This window comes from Euprymna scolopes, chromosome 29, assembly GCF_053919585.1.
Source record: "Euprymna scolopes isolate OS-2025 chromosome 29, ASM5391958v1, whole genome shotgun sequence".
NCBI lineage: Eukaryota > Metazoa > Mollusca > Cephalopoda > Sepiida > Sepiolidae > Euprymna > Euprymna scolopes.
This window is the reverse complement of record NC_136510.1, coordinates 38057429-38074423: the sequence shown is the minus strand read 5'-3', so window position 1 is coordinate 38074423 and position 16995 is coordinate 38057429. Positions and strand designations below refer to the sequence as shown.

The following is a 16995-nucleotide window of genomic DNA, read 5'->3' as shown; positions in this document are numbered from 1 at the left end:
ACCAACAACGTTTGGTGCATTTTAGGTCAAGCAGCCAGTATCTTCAGACAACTACTAAATCGTTAGTGGTGGGAATTTGCTAAATTGGATTACTTAGCATGTAGTTGGTAGCATGTCTTTCAAACATCTGGCCACTTGTATGGCTGTAACACATAGAACAGTTTCACCTTTCCGTTTGATGTCACAGGTAGATGCTTCCATGTCAACAAACAGAGGTTTCGGCTGAAGAAACATTACAGCTCCATGAAAGACCATTCTTGACAATGAAAGGGTAATTTGCTCCAGTAAGCAGTAAACGCTAAAAGTTTACACGATTTTGTGAGTTGTATGCTTCTCCAGCACGGAAATACCTTTTGATGTATTTCAGTATAATCTGCTAAATCAAACACGCTGATACAAAAAAACAATTCAAAGACCATGTATGGCAGCAGAATTTTGTTCTCAAGTATGTGATGAACCTCTTCAGTCAAAATATGCACATGACCTCTAGCTAAACTCCACATCATTAAATAAGGATAAGCATTTGTTCCATGGCTCTGTGAATTTAAGATTTGTTTTTTTAATGGACAAAATCTACGCAGTGAAAAAAGGTTTATGGATTCAGTAATCCAAACACTCAACTCCAATTTTGACCTATAAAAATTTAAAAGGTTCAAAACTCGCTCCAACTGAGAACAGAACAGATACTACACTTTGAAATGGAATGGCGAAAGAAATTATCAACAAGATCAAATAATCGAAGACAGTATTTGGGTTATGAATTTTCAGAGAATCTATTTATTTTCAACAAAGCTGTCACGGCTCCACTTTTTCATTCCTTTTGAAAAGGGGAAGTTCACTTCCGAAATTATCAAAGATTTTTTACACCATTCACAATATTTTTATTAAACAGTAAGTGGCATACTGATATGTAGGTACGGGCAAAAATGGGCAGACAAAAATGGGGGACCTAGTTTTGAAAGACGATTTATCATAATTCTTTTGTAGGTTTCCGACTACTTTTTGATTGTATTTGAAAGATTAGAGACTAAACTTAATTTCCAAAAGAAAAAATATTTGTACACGTGAAGAAAATAAGTTATGAAAATGTTTTCACGGCAAGCTACCAAATTCAGCTAAATTTTGAAGTTTAATAAATTCATTGTAAAAATTCTTTAAAAGTTAAATATTAGTTTTCTGGGTCTATTTCAAAGATAATTAGTAAGGTAAAGTCCCTATTTTGACCTATAAAAATTTAAAAGGTTCAAAACTCGCTCCAACTGAGAACAGAACAGATACTACACTTTGATATTTATTTGCTTCTCCACAGAAGCAAAATGTGATACAATGTCGTTTTTAAACGTGGGGGAAACCAGCTCCCCAAAAAGGGCTACTCTGGAAGTAGGCAAAAATAAAAATTGCCTTAGTATAGAAGAATTTCTCCTACATTGACTAAGGTCAAAATAAAACTTAAGTGAAGCATCAGAACGGATACTAATATTTGATCATAGTCAATATGTTGCCTAATTTGAAAGAAAACATAGTAAAAGTACAGAATAGTTAACACTCGAGAACTCCTGAACCAAAAAGAGAAACAAACATAATTTATATACAACGCAATAGACTGAAATTCCTTACCTAATTTTAACGTGTGGAAACAATTGGTGAGATATTTTTTTAAACGGAAAAATTACAGATTAGTTACCATTTGAGAACTCGTAAATTAAACAAAATGAAAGAACCTGCCTAGTTTTTACGCGCGAGAGCAAATCGTAAGATAGGTATTCGAGTACTTATGAAGGTATGCAGAAAAATGGAATGGCGAAAGAAATTATCAACAAGATCAAATAATTGAAAATAGTATTTGGGTTATGAATTTTCAGAGAATCTATTTATTTTCAACAAAGCTGTCACGGCTCCACTTTTCCATTCCTTTTGAAAAGGGGAAGTTCACTTCCGAAATTATCAAAGATTTTTTTTACACCATTCACAATATTTTTATTAAACAGTAAGTGGCATACTGACATGTAGGTACGGGCAAAAATGGGCGGACAAAAATGGGGGACCTAGTTTTAAAAGACGATTTATAATTTTTTTGTAGGTTTCCGACTACTTTTTGATTGTATTTGAAAGATTAGAGACTAAACTTAATTTCCAAAAGGAAAAAAATATTTGTACACGTGAAAAAAATAAGTTACGAAAATGTTTTCACAGCGAGCTACCAAATTCAGCTAAATTTTGAAGTTAAATAAATTCATTGTAAAAATCCTTTAAAAGTTAAATATTAGTTTTCTGGGTCTATTTCAAAGATAATTAGTAAAGTAAAGTCCTAAGATATTGAATTAAATAAAAAAAAAAAACACCTTGTTTGTACAAAACATAAATCAATTAGCCCAAAACCGAGTGATTCTGGCGTTCGCAAAATGCAACAAACTAAAATTTTGTAAACACAAAAATTATGAAGGCCCAAAATTTCGGACAGTCGAAAGAGTGTGAAAATGACGTCATGTAATAAAAAGGGAGGAAGTTCTTTCTTTTTTTTTTTTTGTCCCAGTCGCGCATTCGTACATTCCTTTTTTGAACGTTTGTATTAATTTTTGCATTTTTTTAATTTAATTATTTTTCTATGTTCCTATTTTTAAATTAATTTTTTTCTTAATTATTGTTCTATATTATATAAAAAATATGTTACGCAGAAATTTTTACATTCTTGCGAGCAAGGAAATTATTAAAATCTTGCATATAAAAATTATGCAAAAACCGTAATTTAAAAAAAAAAAAAGTAGAAATATTTTTTGCAATTATAATTTTTTTGTGTGAAAATATTAAATAAACAATGCTTAATTCAATGGTAATATCGCTAGTTTGAGAAATTCATTTTTCTTCGAGTTATATAGAATTCATTAATACGGATTAAGGGGCTTTTTTCGTAATGTTCATATAAAAATTATTTTATTTTATTTTTATTGTTACAAATTACAATGCTTTATTTATATATAAAAAAAGCAAAAATAAATTCTTGCGTTTTTTATTTACTACTGAAAACCATAACTTTAGTAAAGGTATTTTTTATTTAAACAAAATAATACATTTCCACTCAGATTTAAATAAAAATAATTAGTTCATCATATTCCGCGATCATTATTTGATAAATACTGAAATTTTCATTAAAATTGGTTAATTTCCTGATTTTTTATGATTTTTTAAGTAAATGAAGGGGTCAAAATGTTAACATTTTGAGCATCGGCATTCATTTTGCCCGTACCTACTGATATGTGAAAGAGATCTTTATAAAAAAAAAAAAAAAAAAATAGAAACCGTGAAGTTTGTTTCTTTGTTCATACTTTGGTATTTTTTTAGATTAGGTCCACCTCCACAATTTTCTTTTAAATGACAACCCTATTGGTTTTCGACTATGCTGATTACGAAAATTGCATTGAAATTTTGCAGAAATAAGTAGTTATCGAGATATAAAAAGTTGTATTATGCATTGTATTCTTTGTAGAAAATGTGTAAGGAAAGTCCTTTAAAATTACTGCGCCCTCTGTAGATGTATAAGGAAAATCCTTTAAAAGTACTGCGCCCTCTGTAGATGAATAATGTTGCAGCAACGTAAAGCAATTCAATAACCAGTAAACACCGGTTCTGCACGGAATCCAACTAGCAAGGTACCTAGACGGACGCGAACGGTTACTCAGAACAGACCCAACAATCGGTTACTCAGAATGGTCCCAACGACGGTAAGATATGCTCAAACCCACATGGCACGAGAAGCAACAGCAACACGATTCCCGACCAAGTCAATCATCGCCCTCCCAACGTCTTTCAATCACCCGCTTTTTTGGCCGTTGCAGGCCGGCTAAATTTGCATATTGCGAGAATTCATGTGACTTTGCGAGATATCATCCATTACGAAAGACGGCGGCCGCCATCTTGATCTTTCTTTCTCTATTTTCAGTTGGCGACGCCGAGCCGGCCCCGAGGTAAGTCTTTCCTTTTCGTCCGTCTCTCTTACGCACCCACACAACACACAAACACGCGGGCGCTTGTCTCCTGGATGCACATCACACTCCCCCCTGATCTGATGATCACATAGGGAGCATTGTGGGGGTGGCCTTTTAGTGCGTGTGCTTCTGTGAAGAGGTAAATTCACTGTTTCAGATTCGGGCTCTGGATCTGGTTCCGCCTCATCAGACGAAGTATCACTATCAGTCTCTGGAGGGGGCTCACTGAATCCGTGTATCGGCAGCTCATTTCTGGACGCTTCACTGCTTTCTTCTGTAGTTGTGTGACGCACCTCGGTAGCTGGGCGAAGATCTCGTACATGTCGTGGGGTTCCATCGACCAAAACAGACTGCTGGCTAATCACTCCAGATATTTGTCCTCGCTTAAACTTGTTGGTGCACCGATTTCCTGGGGGCCACACCCACACTGGATCTCCCACTTCATATCTGTTACATGTTCCCTTGTCGGCTGGCTGCGTAGTGTTGATTCCCTTCACTCCGATTCGTTATGTGTAAATAGCATTCGCAGGTGCGGTTGAAGGAGATGACCCGTCCTTTGGCGTAATGTTATACCAATATGTGGCTTCCGTAATAGTACATCGCTTCCTGGCAGCAATTCTCTTGATGCTGCGATGGCTTCTTTCAGCAATGCCATTTCCTGACGGCACATGCGCACATCGCAACCGTAGTCGGACGCCCCACTCATCTAACAACTGCCGGACTTGTTGGCTACAAAACGCTGCATCATTGTCAGTCGGGAGCTCTTCTGGCGCACCTCGCTCAGAAAAAATGGATGATAGGTGGCGAACAACATTTGCCGAATCCTGTCTGGTCATCTGCCGCCATACCGCAAATCTCGTAGGCCCGCAATCAATGAGAGTTAGAAAGGGCTTGCCACTGTAATGGGTAATATCCATGGCCAGCCGCTGCCACACACCCTCAACTTCCAATCGACCCTTCTGCCATCGCTCTGGTGCAGGATCAATAGACTGGCAAGCCTCACAATTTCTGATGATCTGTCTGACATCCATCTTGGTCACTGCTGGGTATACGCGCCTCACAAAATAAAGGGTCCTCTTGATACCCGGATGTCTGCTCTGTGCATGAATTTTTTGTATTTGACATGGGTCGATTGCAACTGCACAAGATCGAGCAGTAATCTCCATTCCCATCTTTGCGGCTTCATACCATTTGTGAGGTACTCGGGTCAGTTGGTCAGCACGATTACAATGTGATGGCACCAGAGTGACGCTCAGTGATAGCCCATACTCAGATACCAGGTTTTTTAGCGTGTCTAGCCTTCTCCGTATTAACATTTCCCTTGCTGCCTTGGTACGGATTCGTATCCATCCTGAAAGTGTGTCAGACACCCAGTGGTAGACACAGAGAGAATCTGTGTACAAGGTCAACTTCTTAGACTGCCACTGCAGGGCCAGATTTATCCCCTTTACAACGGCGTCCAGCTCTGCCAGGTTGATATGCTGAGAATCTGTTACGGGCCGCAGCCAACATGCATCTTCGAACACGTTTCCTCCTTGCTCCAACGATACTCCCAACGCCAAAAAACTGGCATCAACCTACACACCTACGTTGTCTCCGTTAACACACCACTGCCCACAGGCAGGGTCCTTCTTGTTCACTCTCTCCAGTGTCTCTTTAATCATCAGAGTTAGTAGGACATCATCGGTTGTTAAATTTGCTCTGCGTTTAATTACACCAACACCACAGGCCGGTAAGTGACCAACAAGTTTTCCACACCAAGAAAAAACGGTCCGCCTTGTAACGATGTTGGGGATGCTTGGAATTTCACTGCCACGCCTCCATTGTAGGGTGCCATCTTCCTCATAAACATCCAATCCCAATACACGTGCTCCTTCCCTTAAACGTTCGGGATTCTTGCATTCCAGACCAAACTGAGCCAACTTTTCTTTGACACATGACGCAGACTGTACATCTTCATTGACGTATACGTCATCAATGTAAGCTGACGTTGAGTCCCTCATGGGCTTTTCTTGGGAAAATACTGTGTTGACAATAGTCTTCATGATCTGTGGTGCCACATTTAAGCCAAAGCCGAAGCGTGTAAGGCAGTACCTCTGCCCCTGGAACCAAACTGTCTGGAACGACCACAATGTCTCATCAACTCGCACCTGTAAATAGGCTTTTCGTAAATCCAATATCGAGACATTAGTGTCTTTCTGACGCCATTCCCTCAACTTGCTGGCGCATACGTCAGCATTGGCAGTGTAGGCTTCAATATGCTTGTTAAGCTCCCTATAGTCCAGCACCGGCCGTACTTTCGATTTGTTATGCTGGACTACTGCCATCAAGGGTATTAGACCCTTGGGAGGCCCAAGCTTGTCCTCAGGGTAGGGGATTAACAAGCCATCTTGGATCCACACCTTTAGTTCCCTTTTGTATTCTGCTTGGGCCTCACTGGGTATAGGGTACTCTGCAACCCCATTCTTGAGTTTAGTCGGTGCCCTTCCCTCGGTCCACTTCCAAGATGCAATCCAGGCCCTCTTGCGAGAGTCGTAGTCCACTGTAAAATCCGGCCGATCGATGTAGAGCGCTGCACATACTGGGGCCTCCAAGAATCGCACTTTTCCATCCAGCGCCTTGATGGCATCGTATCCGAGCAACAGGTCAAACCCCAGGAGATTTCTTTGGGTCACCAGCACATTGATCTTAATGGCTGCACCGGTGTCCATGTAGACCTCGACAGTTCCAGCTCCACAGCATGTCTGGGTCTCGTCTCCTATCGTGGTGACTTTGATCTTTCTCTTAGTCCAACTTGGACACAGCCTGGCGCTCACTATAGTATGTGAACAGCCTGAGTCGAGAAATGCTGAGCAGGGTATCCTGTTTACGTAGACAGTCATCACTGGTTGCGCCTTGTTCAAATTTTGCTCGGGGAGCAGGGCGGCGCTGACGTCCTCTCCCCTGATACGTTTCCCGCACAGTTTTGGGCTAGATGCCCCAAACCGCCACAATTAAAAAAGCGCACACGCCCCCTGTTGGTGCAATTCCTTGCAAAATGTCTGTGTCGGCCGCAGCGAAAACATTTCCCATTGCTTGCAGGGTTCTGCTTCGGAATCTCCCGAGCGCCAATCTGGCCTGTCTGTGTCGCCATCACAACTGGTTCCTCCAGGTCCTCCTCATCTTTGATGATGGCTCGAGCACGTTCCATCAAGTGTTCCATGGGCGTTGTTGAAACGCTGGTTGAGGCTCTCAATAGCTGCTTCACCCGAGTGGGAAGGGCCGGCACAAACGCATACGCGAGCGTCCGCTCCGACACCCCTCCACCGAATAGGACTGCGAGTTTCTTTAACTCCGCGAAGAAAACATCCACGCTTTCCTCCAGTAGAAGTTTTCGGGAAGCAAATTTTTCATAGGCCGTACAAGGATCCATGGCGAATGCCTTGTACAGCGCAGCTTTAATTGCGGTGACATCTCCCTTTTCAGCAGCACTGAGTTGCTGATACACACTCAAGGCACCCCCAGCCAATCTCAGGGGAATCACAGTGTGTACCCTTTTTACCTCACAAAGGTCGCACGTCAGCTCGACCGTTTCAACCCAGTCGACAATGGACGTGGACCCGTCAAACTCGGGTATGAGCTTTAAGTTGAATTTCGACTCGGTCATAGTCCTAGAGGGCAAATAGCCGAAATAGCTTGTAGAAAATGTGTAAGGAAAGTCCTTTAAAATTACTGCGCCCTCTGTAGATGTATAAGGAAAATCCTTTAAAAGTACTGCGCCCTCTGTAGATGTATAATGTTGCAGCAACGTAAAGCAATTCAATAACCAGTAAACACCGGTTCTGCACGGAATCCAACTAGCAAGGTACCTAAACGGACGCGAACGGTTACTCAGAACGGACCCAACAATCGGTTACTCAGAACAGTCCCAACGACGGTAAGATATGCTCACACCCACACGGCACAAGAAGCAACAGCAACACGATTCCCGACCAAGTCAATCATCGCCCTCCCAACGTCTTTCAATCACCCGCTTTTATGGCCGTTGCAGGCCGGCTAAATTTGCATATTGCGAGAATTCATGTGACTTTGCGAGATATCATCCTTTACAAAAGACGGCGGCCGCCATCTTGATCTTTCTTTCTCTATTTTCAGTCGGCGACGCCGAGCCGGCTCCGAGGTAAGTCTTTCCTTTTCGTCCGTCTCTCTTACGCACCCACACAACACACAAACACGCGGGCGCTTGTCTCCTGGATGCGGCCATCTTTTTTACGCGCGTGCGCGTGCCATAAATAAATCTACTCATCTATGACTGATTGCACGCGCGTAAAAAAGATGGCAGCAAAAGAATGCATGGCATAATACAACTTTTTATATCTCGATAACTACTTATTTCTGCAAAATTTCAATGCGATTATCGTATTCAGAATAGTCGAAAACCTATAAAAGTTGTCATTTAAAAGAAAATTGTGGAGGTAGACCTAATCTAAAAATTTAGCCATATTTTCTCTCAAAATTCCCGGTTTTTTTTGGGGGGGGTTGCATTGTTTCCAGCCTTTATAAATACACAAATATTTATTTTACTAGCAATGCTTCAAGCAAACTTTATTTCTCTTTAAGTTGTAAGATGTTTTAAACGGTAAAAATTATTACGAATCGTTTACACTAGCCGAGTTCGGCCGAGAATTTAAGTTTAGTGTGATTGAAATAAATTGTTTGTTGGTTGGTTGGTTGATTGTTTTTTTTTTTTAGTGGGTTTTTAGGCGAGTTTAAGTATTCTGTAAAACGTTATTTTAAATCGATTTTTTTAAATCACATTTAAAAAGAAAATAAATAATCAATTATTAATTTATTTTCTTTTAAATTGACAATTAAGTATTATGACAATTATTTACAAAATGTGTCAATATTACCCACCTCCCACACCCGCCCTAAGAAAAAACTATTTTCAAAAAAGCCTCCAAACTCAGAAACTGTAATTTAACCAGCACATCTATTTATGCCACTTTAGGTCATCCGTAGAATGAGGCAGTAGTACAACTTTCACTTTTATTAATGAGTGAAACAAACTGCTTCAGCGTGACGACATTGAATAACATTTTTTTTTTTTTTTTTTTTAATGAATACAAATCATTATTTTTATTTATTTATTTTTTTTTTTTTTGTAACGCAATGTTTTTAAATTAATGTTTCTTTTGAAACATGTTTAAGAAAAAACAAAACTGATTTCGTTTTTATCTTTGTTTTATGACTGGACTTTTCTGTCTTGTACAAAAATAAATATTCGTAAGGAAATGTGTAAAACGTGATGAATGACGAAAAAAATTACAGATAAAAACAAATATTTCTTTCTTTTGTCCTAGAAATCTAAACATCAAAGGAAAGGGGTACACGGTACATAATCTTTTGGCACTAGTGCAGACTGCAGATCAACAAGCAAATTAATTGTTTTCATTTTAGCAGAGTTCCGTTTCTGGAAGCAACGTAAGATTTAACATGTTAAGAATGGTTTTCTAAATCTGCTTGGAAATGTTCAACTGCAGAAATGCCCAATTTTTTTTTTTTTCGTACTTATAAAAGAGAATGCGGCGCTTCTTCTATATTATTCAAACAAAAACTATTGAATTTCAAGTGGAACAAATGGTACCTAAAGAATTGTCATGTCGCAAATAGTAACATGTCCAAAAATTACGGAAATCGATAAGATAGAAAAATAATTATTGATTAAAAACTGTTTTCAATAAAGTTTATATGGGGAAATAAATTTTGGGTACTTCTACACTATCAGAACGAAATTTTGTAGTCGATAAATGGAGTTTTCAGATAAAAACCAATGGTTTCTACCGTTTATTTTTTGCTTTTTTTTTTGTTTTTTTTTTTTGTTTGTTTGTTTGTTTTTGTTTTTTGTCAATTCTAATAAATTACAATGTTAGCTTCAAAATTATGCAGTCGAAATTACCTAAATATTACTGAATTATTTTAAAAAAAAAATAAAAATAAAAAAATTTAATCGTATCAGCAGGTGAAAAATTGTGGCCATCTTGTTTTTATAAAATAAATCGAAACGGAAAATTACCTCTCCTTTGAACTCTCCTGTGTCTTCTTACATAAGCAAATACGATCGTTTTCTTCAAATTCTATTTTCTATTTTCTTTAATAAATAATTTTCTACCTCATTAATTTTCGTAATTGTTGGATATAATCATCTTAAAGATACGAGGAATACGTAGATACCATTGTTTTCATGTGAAATTCAGTATTACAATTTCCGAAATTTCGTTCTGATAGTGTAGAAGCGCCAAATTGTCCTACATTTTGAATTACGTTCGTCACGTGACGTCACCAACAGAATGTAATTATCTCCCCTGTCAACTTATCTCGTTTTTATAATAAGTGTACTAATAGTGATTTCGCTTTCACAAATTTCTTTTTTCATCAATAATTATTTTTCTACCTTATCGTTTTTTGTACTATTTGAGACGTGACAATTACATAGGTACCATTCGTTTCACTTAAAAGATCAATATTTGAAATTAATGTTTCTGTTTAGGACACAATTGAACCATGATACTTGACTTTTGAATTTTAAACTTTAATAATTCAAGCCATTATATGAAAATAATTTCATAAAATCAACAGTAGGTTCTCTACAGTGCAATGTATTGTAGACTAAGTCACTGGGGGAAGGCATGTTAAGCTTCCTCCCGGTGCACTGTGATGGGTCCACAACTAGAGCAGGCAATCAACCAATTTTATTTAAAAATGGTCAGTAAGTGACCTTTTAAGAAAAATGAAAACATGCTACGAGGACTAAAACATTGGAGCTCAGTTGGACACCTTCCATTGAAATGACACAAGCAGACACCGATATCGGCAAAGTATGAGGACAAGAGTCCAAAAGTGACCAGAGCATACTAAGATGGTTTTATAGTGGTATTGATAACTTTGAAGATGAAAAAGAAAATGAAGATAGTCGTGTACTCTTGACAATAAACATTTGAAAGCAATTGTTAAACAAAGCATAAATAAACAAAAAAAAAAAATCAGAAATCTCTAAGGCACTTGACGTCAGTATTTCAACAAGTGTAAGATCATTTGAAGCGAATCCATGAGCTGGAAATCTGGATAAATGGGTTAAAGAATGAATGTTTGTGAATTAATCAGTTTCCAATTCCTTTTATAATACTGTTTCATCATCCAATTGAAAATCTCACTGACGCTTATTCTCGAGTGGCTTTTGGACTTATCAAGGCCAAAAACTGAACAGATTCACAAATTCAACAGAAAGATTCCAGAGTTGGACAAGATACACCTGAAGAAAGTTGGAGGTTACATCGGCTGAAACGTTGTGAAAATAACACTCAAGATGAGAACAGTAGTCTGAATAATCCAATTAATACAAATTCTCAATCACCATCTCAAAAATTCAGAATTAATTTAGTTTATTTTATAAAAATATTCCCGCTAGGAGGTTTGTTAAACTGATGGTATTTTTTTTTCTTTTTTTTTTTTGCTCTAGAAATGTAAAACAGACGTTAAACTGAATATGATTCATCACAATAGAATGAGAGTTGTTTCTGAATTTTTTAGATGATGATTGATAATTTGTATTATTTGAATTACTTGAACTAGTGTTTTCATGTTGAGTGTTATTTGCATATTTCAGTCGGTGTAACCTCCGACCTTTAGGTGTATCTTGTTGAATTTGGGGATCTTTTTGCCAAACTCGAGAATCTGCACAGAATATCAAACGGAATCCTTTATTTGATCCACAACGGTAGCATGCTCTTGTTTTGTTAACAATGACTGGATACAAGTCCTATTAACTTGCAATTGTGTGGGTTACACTCAAAATACCATTGCAAATTACTTAGGCCGTCTACCCAGTCATGACTGACAGAAGAACATGCTACCCCGTAGATCAAATAAAGGATTCAGTTTAAAATCTGTGCAGGTTTCCGAGTTTGATAGAAAGATTCCCCAGAGTTTGACAGAAGGATACCCCAGAGTTTGACAGAAAGATAAACCCGAAGAAGGTTGGAGGTTACATCAACCGAAACGTAAAAATAACACTCAAGATTAGAACAGTAGTCCAAATAATCCAACGACAGTTTACAACTATTGGCATGTTCATTCACAACTTTGTTTAATTAAAAGAAAATAATAATAATCTGCTTTTATTGTGGACATGTGAAAGTGTTATGATCTTGTCCTTCGGAATGAATTAAGCAAATGTTTTTTTTTTTCTTTAACAGCCAGCAATAAATCCCCCCAGAGGTAAAGAGTAGGCAGAAGAAGTAACATGATTATATGACAGATTAAGTAGGATCTTCATATTATTATTGGACGAATTGGATTGGTTTATTTAGTGGCTTTGTTCATTAAGCCGTCACAACACTAAAAAAAATAAAAATAAAAAAAATCATTGTAAATGTCAGTCGTTTTTTTTTTTGTTGTTGAGTTATTTCTTTATATTGAATAATAACTGAATTATAATTACATTAATATTTCTAAAACTAAACCACCCTTACCTTTATCCTGCCGACTATAGAATTTGCTTTTCGATTTAATTTTTCTTTTTTAATATAAATTTATCATAGCTTGTAAGTAATATATAAGTAATTTTTGCAGTTTATGTGAAAGCAGTATACATGAACTATTGAAATAAAGTTATAATAAAATTAAAGTTAGTTTAGTACAAATACACTCCTGATCAAAAATTTACGACTACTTAAATTTAAAAGGAAACCTTTTTTTAAAAGATACATTTTAAACTCTTGCCACTTAAGGTCATCAATACAACAACCTAAAAGGTTATGGGGTAAAAAAAAAAAGAAAAAAAAAAGAAAAAAAAAAGCTACATTTCAAACATTTGATTAGGGGGTGTATGTGATAAAATACGAATTTGGAATCAAATTATAAATTCTACATAACTTCAAAAATTATGTTCCATTTCAGAAACAATGGTACGAAAAAGGTTATTTTTATCTAATGAGGCAATTTAATTTATTTCCCAAGGTAGTACTGGACATTAAAACTGGCAAAAGTTTTAGGCCGTTGATTTGGAACGAGTGCTTTATGCCAAATTGATGGTTGAATATGGCTAAACTTGTGCTCATTTTTGCATTAAATATTAATACTCATTAATTCCTAACTGTGTATCAAACATACCATAATACTTAGTTTGCTACACCTTATCATAACAAAGGTCTATATAAAATTTCAGTTAGATCAGCCAGTCGTTTCTGGAAAAATTGGAACAGACAGACAAACTAAGAAAAATATAGATATAGTAATGAGTCTATTAATTACTCCATTAGAAAAGCAAATCTCATCAAATGATAGATTTATACTATGAAATCTTTCCTGCCAATAAACCATCAATGTAAATAGTAAAACATAGAGTAGAACAAATTGTCATCCTACAAAAGACGACATGATTCCATTTTCGTTTGATGAAAGCCAGTTTTCTTTTTTCTTTCTTTTTTTTTTTTTTGCTGCATCCCATCTACTATTTGGCCAGTTGTGTACAAATACCAAAAGCAATAGAAGCCTTCTATCATGTCTGAAAGTAACACAATGTTTAACAAGTGAGATCGGAGATGCATCTCTGTACAACTCATGCTCTCTGCCAATCCAAGTTATGACAACAGGACCATTGCCAGCACCCTCAAAATGTATTGCTGGATGGCCACGAATAACAGCGACGTGCTCAGAGTGATGAAATCGAAGTTTCTGGCCATGGTTATGGTCTTTGGTGGGGTTTCAAGCGAGGGCCACATCATGCCATCTCACATCTTCAAAGTCAGCTTGAAAGACAACACCAAAGTGTACTTGGATGTGCTGAAGAGTGTGGTGATCCCCTGGTGCAATCAGATGGCCACTAGCAGACTCTGGGTGTGGCAGCAGGACTCAGAGCTGGCCCGCAAGTCCAAAGAAACCCAGGCTTGGCTTCAGAAGGAGTGCTATGACTTTGTAGCCTTCTCTCACTACCCCCTAGCCTACCCTGACCTGAACCTGCTAGACTCCTTCGTTTGGTAACATGTTGAGAACATCATCAAAATGACCTCCCACAACATGAAAGCCATCCAGCAAGTATTTGCTGAGTTTTTGCCAGGTTTTTTTTTTTTTTTTTACACAGTGGTCACCACTTATCAAAGCCCGGAAGCCACTCAGGGATAAGGGTTATTGCAAGTACATTACGTTAGTGTGGAGATTTGATGAAGTGTTTATTTAAGAGTGCGGTTCATTAGGAATTTGTTAACGTTGGACTTGAAGACATCCAAGTTGTAGTCAGGTGGGAAGCAGGCAGACGGAACAGAGTTCCACAGGCGTGCAGTTCTAAGAAAGAAGCTTTGTTCATGGAATCCACATTTTGATTTAAGCACAGATAAAGAGTGGGGGAAATTTTTCACAGTGGATTCGGCTGGGTGATCATTTTACATTAAATTAATACAGAAAAGTGATCCCCCTCTTTATATCACAATAAGTACAGCATGTAGTAAGTAACAGATACTACACTTTGATCTTGGCCAAAAGGCCAAGAAAAGCTGTATTTATTTGCTCCCCCACTAAGCAAATTAGGCACAAGGCCGATTTTTAATGTGAGGAGTGAAGGGGAAATGGGGACCAACTCTCTGGGGAGTAGGGGAGCTGGATAGTGACAATTGGTATGAAGGGTTGCCCTTACATTGACCAAGGTCTTATATGTGGAGTTGCCCCCACATATGGTCTTTGCTTGCAGTATCTGCCGGAACAGATACTACACTTTGATCTTTATATATAATTTATTTTGTGAAAATGAAAATTACAATCAAAATAATTCAATGTAAAATTAAAATAAATTAAAAGAGGCCAAGAAAAGCTGTATTTATTTGCTCCCTCACCGAGCAAATTAGGCACAAGGCCGATTTTTAATGTGAGGAGTGAAGGGGAAATGGGGATCAACTCCCCGGGGAGTAGAGGAGCTGGATAGTGACAATTGATATGAAGGGTTGCCCCTACATTGACCAAGGTCTTATATGTGGGGTTTCCCCCACATGTGGTCTTTGCTTGCAGTATCTGCCGGAACAGATACTACACTCTTGATCTTGGCCAAAAGTCCAAGAAAAGCTTAAAAAGCTAAGAACAGCATCTATTAACAACAGACCTTTGATCTTAACCAAAAAGTCCAAGCACAAAAGTGTTACGGACAGACCGACTGACCGACCGACGGAGTGACTTATAGAGTCGCTTGCACACGACTAAAAGTAAAACATTAAACTCAAAACTTAACACATAAATGCAAATCTATGATGCCTATTTATATATTAAAGGCACTGTGTGTATGTGTGCATGTGTGTCTGTGTGCGTGTGTGTATGTGTGCATGTGTGTATGTGTGCATGTGTGTATGTGTGCATGTGTGTCTGTGTGCGTGTGTTCCCTATGGATGACTGGGTCGATTTCAAAAAAGAAAATTCACACAAATGTATTTTATGCATCTAGGAATGTTCTTATATAGGCTTTTGTATCGGAATGTCTCTGATAAGTATCGAAAAGTCTGATTAAAGAAGGAAGAGTACGATTTTGAATAAAGCTAACACCTTATAAAGCCTTACATTACAAGTGCATTGAAGAAGTTTTGTCACCGCACAAGCAGAATGGTCTGGCGTATAAAATCAACAGCAGGTTCTTTGATAAGTCAGGGGTGCATTCGAAATTAATGTTACTGTTTAAAGCACAAATGAACCATGATATTTGATTTTTGCATTTTTAACTAATTCAAATCATTATAAAAAAAATAATTTCATAAAGTGAACAGTAGGTCCTCAATAATGCAGTGTAGTTTCCAATGCATTGTGATGAGGCATGTGAGCTTCCGCTCGGTGGACCACTGTGGGTTCTCAACCAGAGTAGGCAATCAATCGATTTGCGTGACGAATAGGCGATTTCAAAAATTTCAAAAAGTATTGAAAGTCTGGAATATTTGTAGATCCTCATTTAATCCCTGGAAACGTTGGATCTCCCTGCTAGATTCTTACATAAGAGATGCATTATTACTTTTTATTAATGCTGAGAAGAGATATACTGAGGAGCCGAGAGGGAGAAACAGACCAAATATCAAGGTCTCAATATGATATGAAAAGAAACTGGAATCTTAGGGAGATATCAATCATACCAGTTATTATAGGTGCCACAGGGCTTATGAAGAAGAACCTGAAGTCCTACCCAACTAATATTCCTGGTGAACCAAGTGCAACAGAGATCCAGACAATTGCACTTAAGGGAACAATGAGGATACTATACTAAAAAGAGCTCTCGGTTGGTTTCAATAAAAAGCAGGGCAATGTTGGCAGCTGGTTTGGCTGCCCCATACCCAGCATTACAATCTTCAAAGAAAGAAAATTAAAAAAAAAAGGAATATTTTTCTTTTTACAACTTTGAAAAAATCTCTCTCCATTGCAAGTGGTCACTCGAAGTAAAAGACAAATGCGTAGATCAATTTCAACATTGATGGTGTTGTTGTTGCTGTTATTGCAACGACCCATAAACACCAATTACTGTTACTGAAATCAATAATACAACAAAATGTTTTTAAATACTGTATACATAGTACAGATGAAAGACCCAAAGTCATCTATTTCAATGCTTATTTTGCATAACTATTTTAGTAACATTCTCCTTATGCTGATAAGGTCCAGCGAACTAAGTACTATGGTATTCATTCGGTACACAGTTAGGGATTAGTATTTAAAACAAAAATGAGCACAAGTTCAAACATATTTTATCATCAATGGCATAAGTCAACGCGCTAGAACTTTTGTCCGTTTTTAATGGCAAAAAATGTCTAGTAATTTATAATAATGTATATATAGTAGAGATGAAAGGCCGAAAGACAGCTGTTTGATTGAATGCCTATTTTGCACAATTGTTTTTAATAACATTCCTCTAATATACTGATATAGATGGTAGGAGGGATTCTTTAAATTCTTAAGGGTGAGGGATGAGGAAATTTTTGCCAGTTACATGATTTAATTAGCAGATGGTCATTCC

At 37.4% G+C, this 16995-nt stretch overlaps 1 protein-coding gene and 1 pseudogene across 1 annotated transcript in view; both read right to left on the bottom strand.

The window, feature by feature from the left end:
* LOC145252601 (uncharacterized) overlaps positions 1 to 16995 on the bottom strand; it is an 89287-nt gene that overhangs the window by 56712 nt on the left and 15580 nt on the right. The gene's annotated exons all lie outside the window — the stretch shown is intronic.
* LOC145253001 (U2 spliceosomal RNA) lies at positions 14378 to 14514 on the bottom strand (annotated as a pseudogene).